Consider the following 11,678-nt stretch of genomic DNA (forward strand, 5'->3'; position numbering starts at 1 on the left):
AAGTAAGCGCTTTCACGGCAAACAATAATAGCCGCTTCCTCAGACAAAAACGAACAAACAATTCAGTGCTCATAGAGCGCCAAATTTAAATGTACTGACTAGCGTCTCATTCCTAAGACGTCAGTATCTCATTTAAAACGGCAATGGCATTTACTTCACATGACATATAAAAATGGATGGTTACTTAAAAATGTTAAAAACAATGGATTCATCAAAAACATTATTACTATAACATATCATATTGAAATGTTAAAATGCAAAAATAGCTATCTTCAAAAATGCGAAAACATAACTAATGACATAAAATAAAATCTTGCCAACTTCACATTAAAAGACAAAACCTGCAAATAATTAAAATACTGAAAAGTGCTATAATATGATCGTAAAATGAAAAAAATGTCTGAAGATCCGGTAATGATGTATAAAGATGTTTGCGGGCTGCAAACTCAGATGTATGTGCACTCAAGGCAAAAGTCTTGATGAATATATAACTAGCAAGGTGCGCATTTAAGTGATACCGAACCAAAATCAAGATGCTACACTATATCTATGTGTTGCATACATATACAAAAAGAAAAAAATGCATAGACGAATTGGACAAGGTAACTATTATGTCATTTTGTATAAAAAAGGGGTGGAATCTAAAAAAACAGAATGTATTGAATGTGCCCTATGTCATGCAAACTAACCAAAATGACCATGGAACCGTGTCAGAGCCATGACATAAAACATATGTCGGCCTCCTACCTAAGTGGTCTGCTCTTCAAGTGTGGTTTAATTGACAGTACCTCATTTAGCCCTTTGTCTCTGTGTGCGGAAAGTCTGCATATCCACTTGAGTTCTGCTTCTTCTGTGATGTTTACTAAATCTCCTAACCTTTCATTGGGTTGTATTACCTGCAGAACTTGAAACAAGAAGGTATGCGTCCTCCCTTCCCTAAGGGTATGTTTAGCTATGGCACTGTAATCCTGACCTCTGGCCAAACAATATCCATGGTCTCGTATTCTCTCTCGGAGTGTCCTATTTGTTTTTCCTATATAAAAAGAGAAGCAATGGACACAATGGGCCACGTATACCAAATTCTTGGTATTACAGTTGCTGTCATACTGAATTGTCCAGAGGTGACCTGTGGTAGGGTGTTTGTAATAATGAGACTCATCAATAAAAATACATTGTGGGCATTTGCCACACCTTTTGGTACTTTCAAACCCAGTCTTAGTTCCACCTGTTGGCATCTTTGTTCCACATAGTAACCTCTTCAAATTTGGTAGATTGCTATAGACAAAGGATGGATTAGATCCCACTACACCAGTCACTCTGTCATCTGCTGTAAGTATGTTCCAGTGTTTGCGAACGCGAGATTGTAATGTACTAGTGCCCCTCCCAAAGGGAATGACGAAACTCATAGACTTCTTGTATGCATCTCCTACATATGCACCTGGCCTACTGGTTTGGTCAGAGAAGTACGGTTTCGCCCTATCCATTCTAAGGCTTTCCATCTTTATGTACATATCATTAATCTCTTCTTCCGTATATCCACGTATCAAAAGCCCTTCATGCAAGTCCGCTAATCCATCATAGAAATCCTCGTTCTTGGTTGAAAGTCTGGAAACACGCATCGCCTGCCCCTTGATGATATTTTTGAAAATGTGCGAGTGGTGCATACTATCTCGATGTAAAAAAGATGGTCTATAACAGGCTTTATGATATATCTTGGTGTTAATCGTACTCGCTTCCTTAAAAATCATGACATCTAAAAACTCTATCATGTCAGAATTATAATTCATGGTGAATTTAAGAAATGAACTACTAGTATTCAGGTAGTCATGAAAAATGTGCAATTCCTCTATTGTTCCATTCCAAAGGAATAGAAGATCGTCCACAAACCTCTTATAGAATAAAATATGTTTATTCTGGGTAATGTATGTTTCTTCAAAGGTCGCCATGACAGAGTTCGCATAACTGTTGGCACAACTAGTGCCCATGGCGACCCCTTTGACTTGCTTATAGTAAGTATGTTCATATAGAAAGATGTTACTATCTAGGACGGTTTCCATTAAAAGTATCAGAAATTCTATTCTGTCAACAGAGAGATTCGAATTCTTCTCAAGATATACCTGTAGAAACTGTAGACCTTCCTCATTTGGGATGCATGTAAACAACGAGGTTACATCCATGGATACAAATAGTAGAGAGTCAATGGTACTGGAATCAAATAAAGATACTGTGATATATAGCTCTTTAAGTAAGTGCTCTGTATCTAACAAAATATATCCAGATGAACCAATTACTTGCCTAAATTCATAATCTAAATACATGGAAATTGGCTCAGTGAGCCAACCAGAGCCCGATACTATGGGTCTCAGTTCCGGTTCACATCTATTTTTATGTATTTTTGGTAAGCCAGATATAATGGGAATAATGGGATAATCTACCTGCATGAAATTAAACATTTCATCTGTTAGTTGACCAACTGTTTTACAGTCAAATAACATTCTGTCAATATTTTCTTTAATGTTCTTAACAACAGCAGCACTAGTTATTCTCTCATAAGCATCACAGTTCAACATATCAGTCATTTTGGTTGCATAATAAGAACTATCTAACACAACCACCGGACCACCTTTGTCGGCGGGCCGTATCACGATGTTAGTGTTACTTTTAAGGTCACTCAAAGCTTCAATCTGGGGGGCGGTTAAATTACTCTTTAAATTATCTTCCAAGGACTGATGTTCGCCATAGATTTCATTCTCCACAGCCTTCACAAAAATGTCAATGTTCGAAACCATTGGTGGAACAAATACACTTTTCTTTCTAAAGGTTGGTTGTCGATGTTCATTATCTGCTTTAAATAAAAGCTTCAAACCTGCGTTTCTAGCAAATGATCTTAAAGCTAAAATAGCTTCACTGGAATCAATGTTGGTAGTAGGAATGAAGGACATTCCTTTGCTAAGCAGCTCAACCTCTGCTGCAGTTAAAGTATGGCTGGAGAGGTTATAAACAAGGTTACCTAACCCCAAAAACTTTGGAGTGTGTTCTGTTGGTATGAAGGTGGATCCTTCCTCTTGGCCCCTCTGGTGTTGTCGTTGTCCAACGACCTCTTGCGATTCAGTCTGATGGGAAAAGGACCTTCAGTGGGGTTATTTAGTTCAATTTTATCCAACTGAATCTTCCTCCTAACAGCAGCTTCATTGGAACCGAATGGTTGCTGTCATTGGATCTTGGATTCATTATCTATTTCAGTAAGGATTATCGGAGGTCTGTGTTATCATTGACTTTTCAAGAACTTTAAGTCAGTTTTTCACCTACGCTCGTTTGGGTTGCTTGGTTTCTTTACATATATATATATATATATATATATATATATATATATATATATATATCTTGCGTGTGTAGTGTTTACCTTGCTTGAATTGTGAATTGGCCCAGCGTCAGCTCTGAGAAAAGTTCTGGGTCATAATTTGAACAACAGAGAGCATGCAGTCTTTACTTTGTCATGTTCTTTGAGATAGATTCCTTTCAGAAACAATATGAGAAATGTTATGAAAACTATTTGGAAAAAAGATGGTGGGAAGTTCATGATATGCAGCAGGAAAGCAAAAATGAAACTGAAAAGTACTGAAGGACTTTGAGATATGAAACTACATAACAGAAAAAATTAGCTCTGGAATGAGGCTACTCATGCTAAGGGGTGCAGCTGCGTTTTCAGAATTGCTACTTTCCATTAGCTGAATTAATCCTCCCACACCTGGCCAGTCATGCTAAGGGGTACAGCTGTGTTTTCAGAACTGCTACTTCCCCATTAGTTGAATTAATCCTCCCACAACTGGCCAGTCATGCTAAGGGGTGCAGCTGTGTTTTCAGAACTGCTACTTCCCCATTAGTTGAACTAATCCTCCCACAACTGGCCAGTCATGCTAAGGGGTGCAGCTGTGTTTTCAGAACTGCTACTTCCCATTAGTTGAACTAACCCTCCCACAACTGGCCAATCATGCTAAGGGGTGCAGCTGTGTTTTCAGAACTGTTGCTCCGCATATGCTGAATTAATCCTCCCACAACTGGCTAGTCATGCTAAGGGGTGCAGCTGTGTTTTCAGAACTGCTGCTCCCTATTAGCTGAATTAATCCTCCCACAACTGGCTAGTCATGCTAAGGGGTGCAGCTATGTTTTCAGAACTGCTGCTCCTCATTAGCTGAATTAATCCTCCCACAACTGGCCAGTCATGCTAAGGGGTGCAGCTGTGTTTTCAGAACTGCTACTTCCCATTAGTTGAATTAATCCTCCCCAAACTGTCCAGTCATGCTAAGGGGTGCAGCTGTGTTTTCAGAACTGCTGCTTCCGCATTAGCTGAATGTATCCTCCCACAACTGGCCAATCATGCTATGGGGTGCAGCTGTGTTTTCAGAACTGCTGCTCCCCATTAGGTGAGTTAATCCTCCCACAACTGGCCAATCATGCTAAGGGGTGCAGCTGTGTGTTCAGAACTGCTACTTCCCATTAGCTGAATTAATCTTCCCACAACTGGCCAGTCATGCTAAGGGGTGCAGCTGTGTTTTTAGAACTGCTGCTCCCCATTAGCTGAATTAATCCTCCCACAACTGGCCAGTCATGCTAAGGGATGTTCAATATCTTAAAGCAGAAGTGCTTGTACTGAATGTTGGATCTGCTTTTTACCATGCTCTTTTTAGTCTCAAGCAAGTAATGGAAAAAGAAACACCTTCATAGGTTCGTAGCTGAGTACTAGGCTAGCTGGTCTACTGGACTACTTTATGCCTCACCAATTTCTCTAAGTGACTATCAAGTTCTGTACCTGTCAGATGTGAGGTAATCATGTTAACCATTATGCTAGCCCCCAATCCGTTTTGTTCACAGATTCATACTAGGCTATCAGTCTGAAGACTATTATAAGCTTAACCAATAACAAGAAGTCAGAATAAAACCCTGTACCTTGTACATATCTGTCAAGTTAGCCATTACGATAACCCCTCAGAAACTAATTTATAAAGACAAACAATATCATGTTTGCAACACTTGGTCAGCCGCTGACTGGATGCGTTTAAACTCTTTGCTTTTCTAGTCACTCTGCTCTTGATCTTCCCAACTGCTTTTGCAGTAGCACGTCACTGCCAGTGTAGTTTGCATTCTGTGCTGGCAGTGATTCACAACGTTTGGTCTTTCTCCATATCTCTCAACCTCTAATCACAAGAAATCTGGACAAAGACAAAAATAATAGGGGTACAGAGGCTCAATAATTAGGGACTGATTTTAAATATATATTTTTTATACATTTAGAAAGCTGCTAGCATAACAGGTTTTGCATTAGAATGCATTTTCGAAGGATAAGAAGACTGAAACTCAAATGCATGCTATTACTTAATCAACTTCAATCCTTAATGACTTGTCAGAAAACCACAAATTTTATGACAAACAGACAAAAAATATAAGGCAAAATCTGGACAGTTGAGAGGTATGGTCATGCACCTGGGGAAAATGCTATACGTTATTTATTTTATTTTATTGAACTGCAGTTTGATCCTATTTGTTTTTGGCTTCAGTGGGTTTCTTCTCAATGAAATCAGGTAAAAAAAATCCCCCCAAAATATTAGAAAGAGTGACCATTGCACAAAAAAAACTATTCACAAAACAGGTATATAGATAAACAACCTATAGAAAATAACAATTCACAAAAAACAATTATTTACACAGTTTTCTTCTACACTAGCATTATAAAACACATCTTTTGATTGGTTTAATTTTTAAGTAGGAATGTACCAAGCGGCCCAATAGGTCTACCCGTTTCCTTCCTTTGTAGGACATTCTTCAGATCCTCTACAACCTGTAGTTTAATATAGTTGCCCCTTGTAAAATTTTTCTTACATCCTTCTCATTTATCTCTAAATTTTATAGGTTAATAGGTGTGCACTAGGCTAGTGATCACTAGGACATTTTTAAGCCTAGCCATGCATCCCAAATCTATGACAAGTTCTGCTTCCCTTGCTAAGTGCAAGCAGGGGATTGGAAGATGAAACATTAACAGCCAGGGGCATGGGAGAAGAACCATTTACAGGCTGCCTATGTCCATTAGAGACATATGTGCCAAACGAGGGATGAATTTCCTGTTCCCATCCAACTGCCCAAGTTATACTTGAATTGGGTTAGGGAGGAGCTCTGCTTCACATGGACGCAGAACCTGTTCCAGAGAAGAATTCGCTTCTGGGATATATACCTGTCTCTCCAGCAGGTCCTATTTATATCACATGTGAGGTTTAAGTCTTTAGAACGAGTAATTCTTTGTTTTGTGGATATGCTGGAGGTCCATCAGGGTGGGGACTAACAGTGCCCTGTATGCGGTGATTAGATCCCTGCTCAACAGACTGTGGGAGATAGAATACAGTGATAGGGCTGTGGACATTGCAGTTGTTGGATGTGCCTGGTTAGGTACACACCAAAGGGAGTATTGTACTCAATCAAGGATCAAACAAGGACACTCCTTTCTTTGTAATAGCAGGCAGAAAGGAACAGTAACAAAGAACTCCACTGAGCAGCTTTGTTCTCTCACATTTTTGTTTAGCATGGCTGTTGGCTGTTTGGAACATTTTTAAGGTTATCAGTGTTACGGTGGATTTTGGTAGCTTAAAATAGTTTAAGGTTGGTCAGGCAATGGACACACTAATGCAGGGCACTTTGAATCTTTCCTAAAGCATGTGTTGGGTTAAACAGTTTTTCTTTCTTCCTGATTTGAGTTAAAACTGGTGTCAAGCATTTGCTGAACACTCTGGGTACATTAGAAAGTACAAATGGCAAAAAGATAAACTGGTACTGTTCCATATCTTCCTTGGAAAGCAGGAATTGCCTGTGGTCCATATGGACAAGACTAAGCAAGTTACCATCCTTCAAATATGGTGACCCAGCAAGTGGGTTTACCATCGGTAAGAATGAGACTCTTCAAAGTTAACATTCTGAATTTGCTTGCTTTTTAAATGTATGTTTAGTCTGAAAAAGATTAATGATGGGCCACTAGGGGCCATACTCCTTTACGACCTAGAATAGTCAGATACAGAACCTTTTTCCTTCTTCCTCTTTGGGGACTTTCTACTTGTATCAAGGTTATGTCACCCCAGATTGGACTAGAATCCACAATCCTTGGCATAGGAGGCCAGTGCCTTATCCATTAAGCAACTGGCTTTGCACAGCTGTGCCATCTCTGCTTTATCTGACTGTATGAGAAGCATGCTTCGAAAAACAGGCAAAATTCTGATTCTGTTTTGCAACCTGCTGACATAGATTTTCCTTATACAGTTGTCCAAAATCAAATGGAATCAGTTTCATCCTAAGGATGTTATCTTCTGTCACTCTGGGCAAGGTCAAAGGGGGAAAGAAATAACTTTATGACAACATTTCATCCTATAGTCTCACTAATAGGGCTGTTTCAACCATCTTTCAGTATCTATGCTAAACAGAAGGACCTTTTTCATCTTTTACCCAAAAAATGTCACCAATATAACTCTTCATACTATGTCCTCTTCTAGTTTTATACACTTTTTTGAAACATTGTACTTTTATTTTAATCTTATTGAGACATTTCTGTTTTTCTATCATGTTTCACACATGCCCCCTTACCTGTCTATACATGGCTTTAATGAAAATGTGAAAACACTGGCATTTTATTCTCCTTCCTTTCCATTTTTATTTTATTGGGTCACGGCATCCCTAGTACCTTTATTTATTTATTTAATGCATTCAATTACAAGGAAATGTCATAAACATTATTTTAATACGGTCAGGGCCATTTTCATGTTTTGTATACCTTCTTGTGTATTAGACCTAATATATATTCATATGTTATCATAAAAATACTACTTTTTTCCAGACTTACTGTGACTGTCATTTGTACAGACACAAAAAAGTACCAGTTCCAATACAGGAACCATATAGCAGCGGTAAACATCCCTTCAGTTGAAAAGACTACACTTTTTTACTATATTAACCAGCAAGAGAGACCTATATAGATAGAGACATATATATATATAAATATGTACCCACAACCCCTTTATCCCATTTTTCCACACAAGGTTGGGGTGTCACTTCAACAGTGACAATCATCTAGAGCCAAGGTTTACACCCCCAGGTCGCTAACCCTGCTTTGCCTGTTCTTCCACACCACGCACTTGCATGTACACTGACACCTATGGCCAGTTTAGCGTGTCCAGTCCACCTACTGCATGTCTTTGAAATGTGGGAGGAAAATGCAGCACCCAGAGGAAACCCACACAAACACAGGGAGGACATGCAGACTCTGTACAGAAGTCACCCCAGCCGAGAATATGTATCTATTTATTTATTTATTTATTACATTTGTTAACCGGGAAAGTCCACTAGGCCTGAAATGAGCTGATTTTCAGTGAAGGCCAGGGGAAAAAAGCTCCACAAAGTTATATATAAAGAAAATATAATAACATAAACAGAAAAAAAATCATACAGTACAATTATTTTTCATTTATTTATTTTTATTTTACATTTGTTAACCGGGATAGTCCGACTGGACACAGGTCCATTTTCAGTGGTAGATACCAGTACAGAATTATAGGATTATATGCATACATGGAATACATACATACTTAAACTTAACATTGTAGTTTTCTTGTTCGAACTTAGACATTTTTAGTGGTACAAGGCTGAAGAAGCATGTCATTCAGTACTACAATACATATGAGAATGAGACTAAGTCTGAAACACTGACTATTTTACAGATAGCCAGGTAGTGAAGAGAGATTCCAGGTAGTGAAGAGATTCAGTAGTACAAATCATACATATATGAGACTAAGTCTGAAACACTGGACTATTTTACATTACTAAGTCTGAAACATGGACTATTTTTACAGGCCAGGTAGTGGTAGTGAAGAGATCAGTAGTACACATATGAGAAAGAGAATGAGACCAAGTACACTGGGACTACTTACAGAGGAGTAGCCACAGCCAGGTAGTGAAGAGAGTGGCAAGCTGGTTAGTCAGGGTTGGTACAGGGGCACAGCCAGTGAGTTTTTAGGATTTTTTTAAGAGAGGTTTTAAATTCATTAATAGTCTGGTTTGCTGTAAGTTCAGCAGGGAGCCGATTCCAGATTGTTCCAACAGAGTTGCAAAACAATGAGTCACCTGCTGAGTTTTTAGATTTAACAGTCTGTGCCAGTATTTTGTCAGAAAGACCGGAGAGTTTTTAGGTTACTGTAAGGGGTAATTATATTTCTGAGTATGGGTGTGCTTTCGGGCTGATGGAGGACTTTGTAGGCTATTATTAATTGATTATACTGGATTTGAGAGGGAAACTCTAGCCAGCCTAGAGATCGTAGGTTAATACAGTGGTGGATTCTATATGCTGAGCCTGTGGCAAATCTGGCTATGGTGTTGTAGCAGCTATTGAGTTTATTGAGGTCAGATTTACTCAGGTTTGTATAGATTGGAGAGGCATAAAGAAGGGTTGAAAGTAAATGTGTTTGGGCAATAACTTTCCTAGCAGTTGGGGTTAGAAATGCCTTAATTCTATATAGAGATCCTAGCTTTTTGTTGACTGTTTTAATGGTTTTGTCGATGTCAGCGTCAAACTTAAGGTTAGTGTCAACAATTACACCTAATAGTTTTGTATTACTTTCTGGGGAAATTATTGTGCCATTATTAGATGTTATGGTAAATGATGGGAGTGTAGCTTTCCGGATGAGGGTGAAGAGTAGCAGTTTTATTTTATTTGGATTCAATAGAAGACACCTGTCAGTGAGCCAGTTTTCTACTACACTAAAAGTATTTTGGGTTAAGGTCTGCAGATCTAAATGGGGAGGTAGCAGAACAGATTAGGGTAGAGTCATCTGCATATTGAATGCAGGTTACTATGGGGATGACTGTATGAAGATCATTAATGAAGATGGAAAATAGGAGAGGTCCTAGTATAGACCCTTGAGGAGCTCCAAGGGTGACTGGCAGTAGGGAAGAAAGGCTGTCCTTCCATAGACAGCTTGTTGTCTGCCACTTAGGTAGGACTGAAACCAGCATATTGCTAGGCTGTCTATGACAAGAGGTTTTAGTGTTTGAATGAGTAGCTGGTGGTTTACCATATCAAATGCCTTAGATAGGTCAAGAAAGACAGCAAAGGAGGGCGTATTATTATTACGGATTTGATTTATTGTCTGAAAGAAGGATAGATGGGCTGTGGTGGTACTATGGTGGGGTCTAAATCCATGCTGGGAGAGAGCTAGGAGATTGTGCAAATTGAGGTAATGAAGGAGTTGCTTGTGGATAACTTTTTTCCATAATTTTAGCCAGAGGGGACAGAATGGTGATGGGCCAGTAATTTGATAGATCAGTGAATTTACCCCCTTTATGGAGAGGAATTACATAGGAAATTTTCCAGATGGAGGGGATATATGCTTCAGAGATGGTTCTGTTAATTAATATTGAGATGGGATACGCTATTGCATTTGCAGCCTTTTGAAGATATTCAGCCGGGACTAGGTCTGCTGAAAGGGTGGTGGGTTTCAGTTTCTTGATTAAGGATCGGATAAATGCTGTTGATACAGGTTGAAAGTTAAAGGATGGATGGGCATTGCATATGGGGTTAATAGGGTCTAGGTTGTTGGGGCCAAGCTGGTTGGCAAGGGATTGTATACTTTCCGTAAAGAAGGTGTTGAAGATGTTGGCAATATTTTCTGGAGGTTTTTGGAGGATAGACGCAGAGGTAGGGGTAGTAGTATTACCTGTATAGAGAAGATTGTTTAAGCTGGACCAAAATTTTGTGGACGATTTTGATGTTTATGTTGCAGGTTACAGTGATAGTCTTTTTTGTCTAACATTATAGACTTCTTAGTATAATTTCTTAGCTGTTTATATACATGTTGATCCTTAGGATGTTCATCGTGTTTCACTGTTGCAGTCATTACAATTGGGTTATCCTGCTGGCAGGCTACCCACAGTCGGCCCGAGTTTCAAAGTCTAAGTCCGGCATTGGTTGCTATCGCCTCTTCCCTGACGTCATTGCGCCAGGGGTATATAAGATGCAGCTGACGCCATTTTCTTCAGTCTTTCTTGCCGCGCGGTGTCCGAAGCAAAAGCAGTTCGCAAGTGCCGGTCGGCCGACTCCTGAACTTTTCAAATTCGAATTTCAAATCGAAAGTCTTCATTAAAGCTAAGTACTCTATTAGGGAAACTTTTTTCTTGCTCCAGACCGATGTCAGAAAAAGCTAATAACTGTATTTCTTGTGGGAAGCAAATACCTCACAAGGATTTTCATTCTTACTGTATTCCTTGCCTAGGCCTTGACCATAATGTTGCTAGTTGTCGGTTTTGTGCAAGTTTTAACCAACACACTATTAAGCATCGGTACAATTTTGCATTTCATTACTTTGGCAGAAGATTTAATTATATAATGCTGTCGGATCAGCCGACTACCGGAGTTTACAAAAAATGAAAAGAAAAAGAAAAGGACAGGCATCCGAGATCCAAAACCGACGACAAAGCTTCTTCTAGGCATGTCACCGGTTCGCCGGTTCTCAGTGAGGCGCTTTCACAGCCCCTGACGCCCGCTACCTCAGAGCCACAGGCCGCTTCCGACACCCATGTGGAGCCAACTGGGCCTCTGGAAACTCAAGGTATTGGACACTCGAAAACTATTCCCTCAGATTGGTCCGGAGCCG

At 39.4% G+C, this 11,678-nt stretch overlaps 1 protein-coding gene across 4 annotated transcripts in view; it reads right to left on the bottom strand.

The window, feature by feature from the left end:
- The window catches only part of RSPO1 (R-spondin 1), a 1,604,559-nt gene that overhangs the window by 747,718 nt on the left and 845,163 nt on the right, over positions 1 to 11,678 (bottom strand). The window lies entirely within an intron of this gene.

Source organism: Protopterus annectens, chromosome 1.part1 (genome assembly GCF_019279795.1).
Source record: "Protopterus annectens isolate FY-2018-M chromosome 1.part1, PAN1.0, whole genome shotgun sequence".
Lineage (NCBI taxonomy): Eukaryota > Metazoa > Chordata > Ceratodontiformes > Protopteridae > Protopterus > Protopterus annectens.